The following is a 12,097-nucleotide window of genomic DNA, read 5'->3' on the forward strand; positions in this document are numbered from 1 at the left end:
CGGGCAAAATAAATTCTTTCTCTTTCCCTTCTTTTTTTCCTTCCTTTCTTCCACTTGTTTCTTTATAAATTTATTTATTTTATTTATTTATTTTTGGCTGCGTTGGGCCTTCATTGCTGCACCCAGGCTTTCTCTAGTTGTGGTGAGCGAGGGCTACTCTTCATTGTGGTGCGGGAGCTTCTCATTGCCGTGGCTCCTCTTGTTGTGGCGCACGGGCTCTAGGCACGCAGGCTTCAGTAGTTGTGGCACGTGAGCTCAGTAGTTGTGGCTCACAGGCTCTAGAGCACAGGCTCAGTAATTGTGGCACCTTGGCTTTTTTGCTCCGTGGCATATGGGACCTTCCCAGACCAGGGCTCGAACCCGTGTCCCCTGCATTGGCAGGCGGATTCTTAACCACTGCGCCACCAGGGAAGCCCCCTTTCTTCCACTTTAATGCTATAGAATATTTTCATAAATCCTTCTCTTTTGTTTTCAGATGACCTTTGTCTCAAAACATTCTGTGGAAGCCATTTATTTGATCACAACCATTTATTTGATCACATTTGATGACCTTATTACCTATTTACAAGATACTGCTTGAGTCCCCTTCCTAGGACATGAACTTGAAGGCTCATTGTGTATGGCTTGTATTTCTTTTGCCCCTCAGAGTTTGGGAAAGGCAGAAAGATAGTAATTGATTCTAGGACTCTGGACAGCTACAGTAGGTGACATTTTTCTCTGCCATTGTTGTGAAACTCATAAATTGATGGCCACCTTATCAAGTGTGGAGGTGAGGAAAGTATCTTGTTCTATAGGACATGCCCTTGGGGTTTTGCTATTACACTACTGTAAAGTCACCTGGCAGCTGCTTTCATAGCATTGTTGTGTGGGCAGTGATATGGCTGAGGCCTTATTTTTTTCTAGCAAATCTTAGTAATAAAACTAAGATATTTAGACTTAAAAGGTTATTTCCCATCCCTTTTTCTGACTTCTTCCTGGCCAGAGCAGGCATACAGTAAACCATTCTGGCAAGGACATAAGGAGCTATTTTTTCACAGGGAACATGTCTCCAATTGGGACATTTATCTTTCTCCTGGGCCACTTATCACCTCAGTCCCTTTTCTGAGATACCAGTGGGATATTTTGAATTGTTGACTCACCTTTTACCCTTCTGCTGTATGGTCCTTTGTGTAGGAAGAGCTTTGTGGTGGCTCCTTATATTTATTCCCAGTTGTTTCTTTAGATATTATTTCTGGGATTTTGTGGTGTGAGTTGAGTCTGTTCCCTACATTCTGAATATTTTTTTACTTTTTAAATAAATTTGTTTATTTATGTAGTTAGTTATTTTGGCTGCGTTGGGTCTTTGTGCACGGGCTTTCTCTGGTTGTGGTGAGGGGGGGGTTACTCTTCGTTGTGGTGCGCGGGCTTCTCATCGTGGTGGCTTCTCTTGTTGTGGAGCACGGGCTCTAGGCATGTGGGCTTCAGTAGTTGTGGCACATGGGCTCAGTAGTTATGGCTCGTGGGCTCTAGAGCGCAGGCTCAGTAGCTGTGGCACACGGGCTTAGTTGCTCCACGGCATGTGGGATCTTCCCTGACCAGGGCTCGAACCCATGTCCCCTGTCTTGGCAGGTGGATTCTCAACCACTGTGCCACCAGAGAAGCCCTGTTTCTTTTACTTTTTGATGTTTTTTGTTTGTGTCTCTCAGTTATGAAAGAAAAGGTTCATTAAGGTCTCTGTGCTGTCATATTTTCTAAAATCCATTATCTGTTTTCTCAGTTTTGTTTTCTCTCTCTCTTTTATATTCGATTTCTTCCTTTTCTGTAGGCTCCTTCCTCTCAGCTAGAACCATGCTTATGTCTCTCCTTATCATAGACTGGGGAGTGGAGGGCTTGCCTGTGGTTGATGCTTCTACCACTTTACATCTCTCTCTTCTCTTTATTACTAAATACTTTTGTCAAAAAAGATGTTTTATTACTTTTGAGTGTAAAAGTAAAAAGATAACTAAATATAAAGAGTTTAGATAATATATAAAATATAAAGACCTTGGAAATCACCCATAATTCTCACCATCCTGAAATAGTCGTGATTAACATTACAGATAAGCTTCCAGGTTTATATTTTATGATTCTCATACCTACTGCCTATCTTGGATCTATTTTATTAGGTCTGCAATCTAATGAAGCTAAATATCAAATGAAGAACTCCATGAGAGCATAAAATGAGAGCTTTTTTAATGTTTAATTAAATGTTTACCAGTGTTTCTTACACTTTTATAAAACAGGCCGATTTCATACCAGTCTTCACAATCATGTTCATATATGGAGAGAAACAACAGTCCAAAAAAATGAAATCATACTATGTATATTGTTTTGAAGCTCTGCACTTAGTATATCATAGACATCTTTCTATGCAGTAAATAAAGATTTATGTAGTCATTGTTAATAGCTTTATGGGTTCCATTGTATAAATATAATAGTTAGTTAGTTCCAAATGACAGATATTTAAGTTTTTTTGGAAATTTTCTTTATCATAATCCGCACTTCGATGGGTAGTCTTGTTACATCTTTCTGAATTTTTCAATTTCCTTGAGAAACATTTCTAAACATGGAATTTCTGGGTTACCAAGTAGGCACATTAAAAATGTTTAAGCCACACTACTAAATTGTCCTTCTGAAATGTTGATTCAATTATTTGTTCACCAGTAATGTGCAATAATATTTTGGTCAATACCTGCCAACAGCATTCTTGTTAATACTTGCCACATAGGCCAGAAATATGGTATCTATCCTGATCCACATTTCTTTAATCACACGGAGTTTTTAGTTTCTTTTGTGTGTTGATCGACCGTATTTCTTCTTTTTTGAACTGCCTATCTTATCTTTAACCCAGGTTTCCTTAGATATGCTAATGCTTTTTTTCCCTGAACATGTGTACCCAGGACATGTACATTTGAGGGGTTAAGAGTGAATATAAGGGAATAAGTGCAACTGCCTGCTTGTTCTTCCCTTCTTCCTTTGATTACACCTACTCTTTCTTTGACTCATTCTTTCTGTGCCTCTCTCTGCTGTGTCTATGCAGGCTGTCCCCAGGCTCTATAGTTCATGCTTTTCTCTTATTACAGTGTCTTTGCACCCTGTCTGCTTCTGTGTTCTTTCTCTCTGCCTCTGTGCACCCGCATTCTGTGCACTTGTGCTCTCCTCCACCCCACCCCATGCTGTCTCTTGTCTCACTGTCTCTGCTGTGTATCTCTCTTGTTCTTCTGCTTACTCCTTTTCTCCTCTCCTTCTCTCATGTTCTTGCTTGTGTTTGTCTCTGTGCTCTTTCTCTCTCTCCCTGTTTTTTCTTTCTTTCCCCCCCTCCCTTTCCCATCTTTTTCTCTCAATGTCTGGGTGTATACTGGGATCAAAGAAAAGGGATAGTTTACTACTGTCAGTACAAAAGAAGCCATATTTATCAGTTTTTGTTTACGGAGAAAAAGCTGAAGATGAATAATTTCTCTGTATTTTTGACCTCTCATTATTTCCAGTTGCCCACGTTTTCAGCAGTGGGGCAAATGAACAACACAAACTAACTACCAAACAAAGAGACCTCCATGAGAGAATAAAATGAGAGCTTTAGTAATATTTAATTAAATGTTTACCAGTGTTTCTTACATTTTTATAAAACAGGCTAATTTCGTATCACTCTTCACAATCACACATATATGGAGAGAAACAACAGTCCAAAGCAGTATCTTGGAACCCAAGGATAAATTTCATTATATGCTAAGAGGTAAAAAGCAAGATATAATATTTACATGTATTTATATGACTGGATCAAAATTAAATATTAGCAGATTATTTTAAGATTATGGGATTATACATTTTTTCTTTTTAATTTTTCATGTATTTTTTTAAACAAGCAGCACATCTTTTCTAATATGAAACCATAAAAATTTCTTTGTGACATTAATTAAAAAGTGACCTCAGCCAGACTGATCAAACATAAAACGTTAGTTATGAGCTGGAAGAGAGAATTCTCAAGTTTTCATTGTGTTCTAGTTTCTGCCTAAAGTACCTATTTGAACCTCCAATCTAGTCATAACAAATCCTTCTAGAAGCAGAGCGAAAGCATAGAATTAGTACGCAGTTTCTATGCCAAGATAAAGTTAAAAAATTTTTTTTAACTTCAGCTGCCAAGAGTTGAGTTAAGTATACTCCTAGGTTCATGGCCTCTCTTTTTAAAATTTCATTCCCAGATCCCATCCTCATTCCTGTCCTCCCATCGGAACTGGCCATGTTATGTAAATATCTTTTGGCTTACAAGAGTTCTTACAAAATATGTATTCTGTGTTGTCATGTATTTTCAACTTATATAAAAGGTATGTCATTATTTTTGTTATTTTCACTAAGCTTGTATTTTTAAGATTCATCACATTGCTATACATACATCTAATTCAGGTTTCTGATCACTGCATAGTACTCCATGGAGTGCATCTACCAATTTACCTATGCACTTTCCCTGTAATGGACACCCAGGTCGCCGTCAATTCCCAACAAGGCAAAACACCAGCAGTGCACATCCTTGTCCACATTGCCTTATGGACCTTGTGAGACTACCTTTGTTGCACAGACCCACAAGTGGAAATCTTGGATCATAAGCTATATGTATACTTAATTTTCTACATTAGTACCAAATTAATTTCCAGTCTATATTCCTCCCTGCAATGCATGAAAATTCCTATACTTCCACCTTTCTGCCAATAATTTATAGTTTTTCCGGATTAGAAATACAAGTTTCCATACCATGGAAAGGTAGGGTTTTTGGGTCATTTTTAATTAAATGTTACTTGTCTTGAGAATCTACCCTATCTCCACTCTGTAATTTCCAAGGGAAGAAAGAGTCTTTCAGACACTTCCAAAATTACTGCTGTGCTTTCAACCAGAGTGCATTCATATGTTCATCCAGACATAATTACAATATACAACGTGACAAAAGTACAAGAATGGGATATTTTCATTGTTTTTATCAGATTTTGACATATAACAGATAAAAGATATGGAAGATTTGAATAGCAATATTAAGAAGTTTGATTTAAAGTATCTATAGAAAACTTTATTCCCAAAACACAGCATCCACAGTTGTTCCAAATGCCCACGGAGTATTTACAAAAATTAACTGTACATTTAGGCAAAATGTTGATAAATCCGCAAAGTAGAACATTTCTAACTAAGCTTATATTCTCTAACCACAGTACAATAAGGTTGGAATTTAACAACTATAACTTTTTCCTTAAATAAACATTTTAAAACATTCTAAACTTCTGGGCTATAGGACAACTAAAAATTGAGATTATAGAATTTTTTTCATTAATGACAGTAAAAGCACATATCCAAAACTTACGGGATGTGACTAAATCTATATTGAGAGGAAAATGTATAGCCTTCAATGATATTTTAGTTCAACAAACTCAACTAGGAAATAATTGAAATAAGCATTCTATAAATGAGTCCCCAGAATTGATCGATTTAACCAAGATCTGGTTCTTTGAAAAAAAAAAACAGACCAAATCTCTGGTTATTCTGACCATGAGGAAAAGGATCAACACTAATAGTATGGAAGGGTATAACCACAGTCAAAGAAGTGTTTTTTTAAAAAAGATTACTGTATGCAATTTTAGGCTGATATATATTTTTTTTTCCTTTTTTTTTTTTTTTTAAATATGAATGGCTGGATTTTATTTATTTATTTATTTTATTTTTTTGGCTGTGTTGGGTCTTCGTTTCTACGCGAGGGCTTTCTCTAGTTGGGGCAAGCGGGGGCCACTCTTCGTCGCAGTGCGCGGGCTTTTCACTGTCGCGGCCTCTCTTGTTGCGGGGCACAGGCTCCAGACGCGCAGGCTCAGTAGTTGTGGCTCACGGGCCTAGTTGCTCTGCGGCATGTGGGATCCTCCCAGACCAGGGCTCGAACCCGTGTCCCCTGCATTGGCAGGCAGATTCTCAACCACTGCGCCACCAGGGAAGCCCTAGGCTGATATATTTTAAAACCTAAATTAGATGGGTGATTTTCTAAGAAAATATAAATGAACAGAATTGACCAAGAAGTTTTAAATCCTAAGTAGATCATTAATAATAGAAATTTAAAAGACTGTCAGTAATCTGTAGACCTCCCCACCTCTAACTATGTGCCCTCCAGGAATTTTGTACAAATATATGTGCCCACCAAAAGTATGAGAGGATGTGTTTCTTCATTCCTTTGCCAACTATGGGTAGTATCAGTCTTTTTAATATTTGCTAATCTAATGTGTGAAAAAACTCATTGCTTTAAGTTGCATTTTTTAAATATTAGGTTTCAGAGATTGCTCTTTACATTTCCTGTTTTGAGAATTAGCTGCTTATATCCTCTGAAGGATATAATTTACATGCCCATTTTTCTCTGAAGAATTTTTCTTATTAATTCTTGAGCATTATTTATATTGCATTAATAGTGTAATAGCATTGTTGTGTACTCAACTTCTTTCTTTTTTCCATGCTAAGAAAGATGTCCCCAACCACAAGATTATAAAAAAGTATTCTCCTTTTTTTTTTTTTTTAATACTTATTTAGGGTGGAGGGCAATGCATTTAAACACTTAATCCACATGGAATTTATTTTGTGTGTCTAGATATAATTTTATTGCCAAATGTTTAGCTAATTGTCAGTAGAGATTTTTAAGTAAGAAAGTGATACTCATAAATTAATTTATGAGAAGAAACTAAGCTGGACTCTCGTCACTTGGACTTGGTAATTAATAGCCGTGGTTCTTTGGAAATTTCTACCCAAAGCAACTAAAATACTATGCAAACACCTTATCAAAATGGAGAGATTGGAAGAGGAAACTAATTCTGACTGAAATATGAAGGAGTTTTATTGATTAAAGTTGAAGTTAGATCAAAACATCCAAGTGAAAATATCTAAAAACATAGCTACGTATGACCTCATGAGTATGTCATGAGTGGAATAAAGATTTTAGAGCCATCCATGTAAAAAAGGTGATCATAATCCTCACAAATACTAAAGCTAAGAGGAAAGATTTCAGAGAATGCAGAGAAGAAAAGAGAGTGAGAGGGTCACTTCCAGACCATAATTTTTCAAACCTGATAGAAAATCCTTTGGGACTTAAGTCATCTAGCTCTACCACCCTCTACAAGATTTTAATGATCATTTGCTAACCTTCCAGTTTTTCCTGTATATTAATTGAGGACTTTAGCTCTTGATTTTCTTTCTTTTCTACCCCAAACCCAGCCACTATCTGGGAACCTTACCATCCTGTTAGTTTCTTGACCTCGGTTCTAATGACAAGTACTTCCATTACATTTTAACTCTACAGTCTCATGGCCATACTTTGAATTTTGGCATTATTCAGATTCGTTATGTCTCTGCAATCTTTACTCATTCATGTATGAAAAGAAATTTTCTGAGGACCATTCTGCAGGCGCAATGCATTTTTGATTTGAGGGGGAGGATATATTAGAGTTATCATCTACCACACTTGCAGAAATAATTGACCAGTTCTGATTTTCTGATGGTGACTAATAGACAGTTATCACCTTAGTTCCTGCTTTTAGAAGTTCTAATCTTGCCTTTCAGAATTAAATCTACGTCAAAATGTTATTTTGGGGGCAGACAAGCTAGTAAGTTTTGGTACTGAAACGCCAGTTGCCAGTTTGAACTGTGCATAGCTAAAAACTTTTCACAAGAAAAGACTGTCTTTTGGTGCCATCGACTGTATTTCTAATTTTGACTCTGTCTTATCAATGTGTATCTCTGGTCCTAAACTTTAGTGGTTATAAGTAAATTAGCATAAACCCATTTTTCTGAAAGAAAAGCATCTTTCGGCAGGCACCTTGCTGGCAGCAGGTCGGCAATAACAATCTTCATACATGAAGAATAGCTGTATACGGTGATGTAAGAAAATACAGCCTTTTTCCTATATTAGAGATGTTTTCCTAAGTTCAGTTTCCATCTAAGAAGTCATTATTTAATTGAAAAGCTTTCTCCCCCCCCCCCCCCCGGGTCTCTATGATGGTTTGTCTGATCAATGAACACGGGAATGAATTTCACCTAGATTTTAATTAAACTAAAAAGTACTACAAAAAGCCTGAAACATCTCTGAGATGGTGGCAGTTACTTTTCCCCCAGTTGTAATAAGGCATTAACAGGTGAGTTTACTCTCACAATAATAGAAATTATAACAGAAGAAGCCAGCCAGTGTGTATCTCCTTTCAAGACGCTCTGCAACAGAAAGCTTAAATCATGGTAGCTGATAATGTGAGTTGACTTGTAGTCACTTCAATCTTTATGTGTAAGCCCAGTTGCAGAGAACAGAGTGGGTTGATTCACATCCAGGCGCTCAGGGATGATGAGATCATTAGAGGAAATGCCTGAGACTCTCCCACGGACTAAGGAAAGTGGATTGTTGTGGTTTACCGACAGCATCTGTAAATGAATTCAGCAACAATTCTATGTTCTAGCCCATGGTGGGTCCTCAGCACAAATTGTCACACACAGTGCAGACCTGTGAATTGTGGTTACTGATTCAATCTGTGGAGGCCAAATTAGCGTGACGGCACGGTTCTGACGGTTTGCACTTAGCGCTAGCCGTAGTGTGTGTAGCGCTGCACCAAACGTACAATACCCAGCGCCCACATTTTTGTTCGGACTGTCCACTGTTAAATGGAAATGACGCTGTTGGTCACCTTCCATTGTTCTTGTACCCCTGATTCAGTAACAGAAGATGTAAGAACTGAGAGCCCGAGAAGCTTTTTTCTCCAAATAAGGCTTCATAATCGACATGTATTTCAGTTTGCGTACATGAATAAACACATTGTTATAGCTTTCTTGAGATCCTTAACATACCATAAAAGTCACCTATTTAAAGCGTACAGTTAAGTGTGTTTTAGTGTATTCACCGAGTTGTGCAACCATCACCCCAATTTAATTTTAAGACATTTTCAACACGTACCATAAGCACACTATGTACATTAGCAGTCACTCATTTCTCCCAATCTCCCACCGCTGCCCCAGCCCCTGCCCCGGCTGTGGTTACTAATCTGCTTTCTGTCTCTATAGATTTCATTATTCTGGACATTTCATGTAAATGGAATCATACAACATGTGATCTTTTGTGACTGGCTTCTTTCACTTAATATTTTCAGAGTTCATCTACATTGTAGCATGTATTCATTCCTTTTTATGACCAAATCATATTCCACTGTATGAATGCTCATATTTCACTTATCTATTCATCAGTTACTGGACATTTGCATTTCTTCCACTGCTTGGCTACTATTAACAAAGCTGCTGTGAACATCCATGTACAAGTTTTTGTGTGGACGTATTTTACATTTCTTTTGGGCATATGCCGACGAATGGATATACTCTGGATAATACGGTTAACTCTATATTTAACCATTTGAGGAACTACCAGACTGTTACGCAAAGTATTGTTACCATTTTGCATTCCTAGCAGCAATGTGTGAAGGTTCCCATTTCTCCACATCCTTGAAAACACTTGTTGTCGTCTGTCCTTTTGATTTTCACCATCCTAGAGGGCTAACTAGATACATTTTGTTGAGAAAGAATTTATTTTTAGACTATTTTCTATTTTTAAATGTTTACCGTTTTATAGGCAGGAATGAACTTAATCAGAAAGATTGAAACTAGAAGCAGAAACACACACACCAAGGCTCCTCATTTAATCCGATGTAAACGTGTGTGCTTTACACCCAGCGGTGCATACCATGTCCTCTGGAAGTGCCAGAGGTTCTCAGACTCGTTCTCGGAAGGGACCGTCAACACTCCCGCGGCCTCTGCTCCACAGGGTGCTCCAGCCTCTGCTTCAACAGCTCCACCACTCACTTGCCGCTCATTGGCAACTTGTTTCATTTGTCTAAGGCTCCAGCTGGCAAAGGTTTTAAAACTTAAAAAGATCCAAAATCTGCCTGTACTAGATTTCCTGGCTCTGCTTCCAGTTCTGCTCTCTGAAGGCACAAAAGAGACCTAATCTTCTACCTCTCAGGTCCCCACTTCCTTCCCTGAAGTATTTCCCCTCAGGTCTTCACTCTTTGAACCATTTCTCACAGGTCATCCTTTCTACTCCCCTTTCCTAAGTTGACAGCTTCTGGGTCTATTTGTTGACATCCTGTTTTTAAGCATGTCCCTTTGAACTAAGCATGTTGTGCTTCAGATGGTGACAGAGGATCTATCATCTTCCTTTCTGTAAGCTAGAACATTTCTATGGCCTTACATATGTTTTACTCCTATTGAACTCACCAAAGCCATTAAACCTTTATTGCCACACTCTTCCTTGTAAGTTTTTGTTTTGTTTATTCTCATTTCTTAAACTGATAATACATGGTACAAAATTAAAAATATATAAAGGAGTATTTGATAAAGTGTCTTCCCTCTCCCGTTTCCCAGGCACCCATCTTTCTTTTCCAGAGCTACTCAGTGTGACTTGTTCTTGCATATCTTTACAGAGATTTTTAAAACACTTTATAGAAGTTTAATTTACATACCATAAAATACATCCATTTTAAGTATACAATTCAATTATTTTTAGTAAATTTACAGAGCTGTGCAATCATCACCACAATCCAGTTTTAGAACACTTCTGTTACCCAGAAAAGTCCCTTATACCTGTTTGCAATCAATCCACATTCCCAGCCCCAGACAACCTCCAATCTGCCTTTTTCCTTTTCTGCACATTTCACGTAAATAGAATTATATAATATCTAGTCTTTGCATCTAGCTTCTTAGCATGATGTTTTCAAGATTCATCCTTGTTATAGTGTGTACCAGTACTCCTTTTTATTGCTGGTTAGTATTCCATTGTATAGCTCTACCACATTTTGTTTATCCCGTTGCCAGTTGTTGGACATTTGGATTGTTTCATTTTTTTTCTTTTTCGGATAACGTGAATCATGCTGCTATGAACATTTTTGTAAAAGTTTTTCTGTGGACATATGTTTTCATTTCTTTTGCATATATACGTAGGATTGGAATTGCTGGGTCATATGGTAAGTTTATGTTTAGCTTTTAAGAAAATGCCAAAGGGCAAGCCCCACAAACAGCAAGAAAGTTGAAGAATGAGGTCAGCATTCAAAAATGGGGTCACATCTACAGCTGGGAAGGGGTGTACAGACAGGTAGAATGTAGATCCTGAGCCTTTAATAAGCACTACATTCGCTCAGTGCTCTCTGTTTTTAGACTCTATATAAGAACACCTAGGGCTTCCCTGGTGGCGCCGTGGTTAAGAATCGGCCTGCCAAGGCAGGGGACACGGGTTCGAGGCCTAGTCAGGGAAGATCCCACATGCCGTGCAGCAACTAAGCGCATGTGCCACAGCTACGGAGCCTGCATTCTAGAGCCCGTGAGCCACAACTACTGAAGCCCACGCGCCTAGAGCCCATACTCCGCAACAAGAGAAGCCACCGCAATGAGACACCCGCACACCGCAACCAAGAGTAGCCCCCGCTAGCCGCAACTAGAGAAAGCCCGTGCACAGCAATGAAGACCCAGTGCAGCCAAAAAAACTAATACATAAAATAAATAAGTTCAAAAAATAAACAAATTAAAAAAAAAAAACAGTACACCTAATGCAGGTGGGAAGGTGGGAGGGACACTGTAAAGGTCATCTATGCTACATGTACAAGAACCCCGAGAGCACACCAATAGGTACCACATTTTTCACTGCTGTAGCCGAGCATTCCTCCTGTACTACCACACTGTAGCACTCCCTTCCCTGATCTACTGCTATAGTCTCTTTGGAAGGTGTTTCAGAACTCTTGTTATGAGAGTGCCAGTTGAACTGTCCTCACTTCCTTCATTTATACCAGGATATAAGACCTTGTGGTCCGAGATCCTGTCCAGAGCAAGCAGGCTAAGACTCTGTCTTTGTTTCTATATTTCATCAGAAAGGGCTCTACTCCCTCTCTTAGTTCATGGTGTGAAGTGTTCTTAGCCTCTCAGGAAAGTGGGGAGAATTGGAAGGACTCTACATGAGAATGCTAGGCTTTGTAAAACACTTCAGTTTTTTAAAAATAAGACTCATTTTGTATTGGACTTATAACAATCCTATGAAATACAAAGAAAGCCA

The sequence above is a fragment of the Balaenoptera physalus genome (genome assembly GCF_965194825.1).
Source record: "Balaenoptera physalus genome assembly, contig: HAP1_SCAFFOLD_1962, whole genome shotgun sequence".
Lineage (NCBI taxonomy): Eukaryota > Metazoa > Chordata > Mammalia > Artiodactyla > Balaenopteridae > Balaenoptera > Balaenoptera physalus.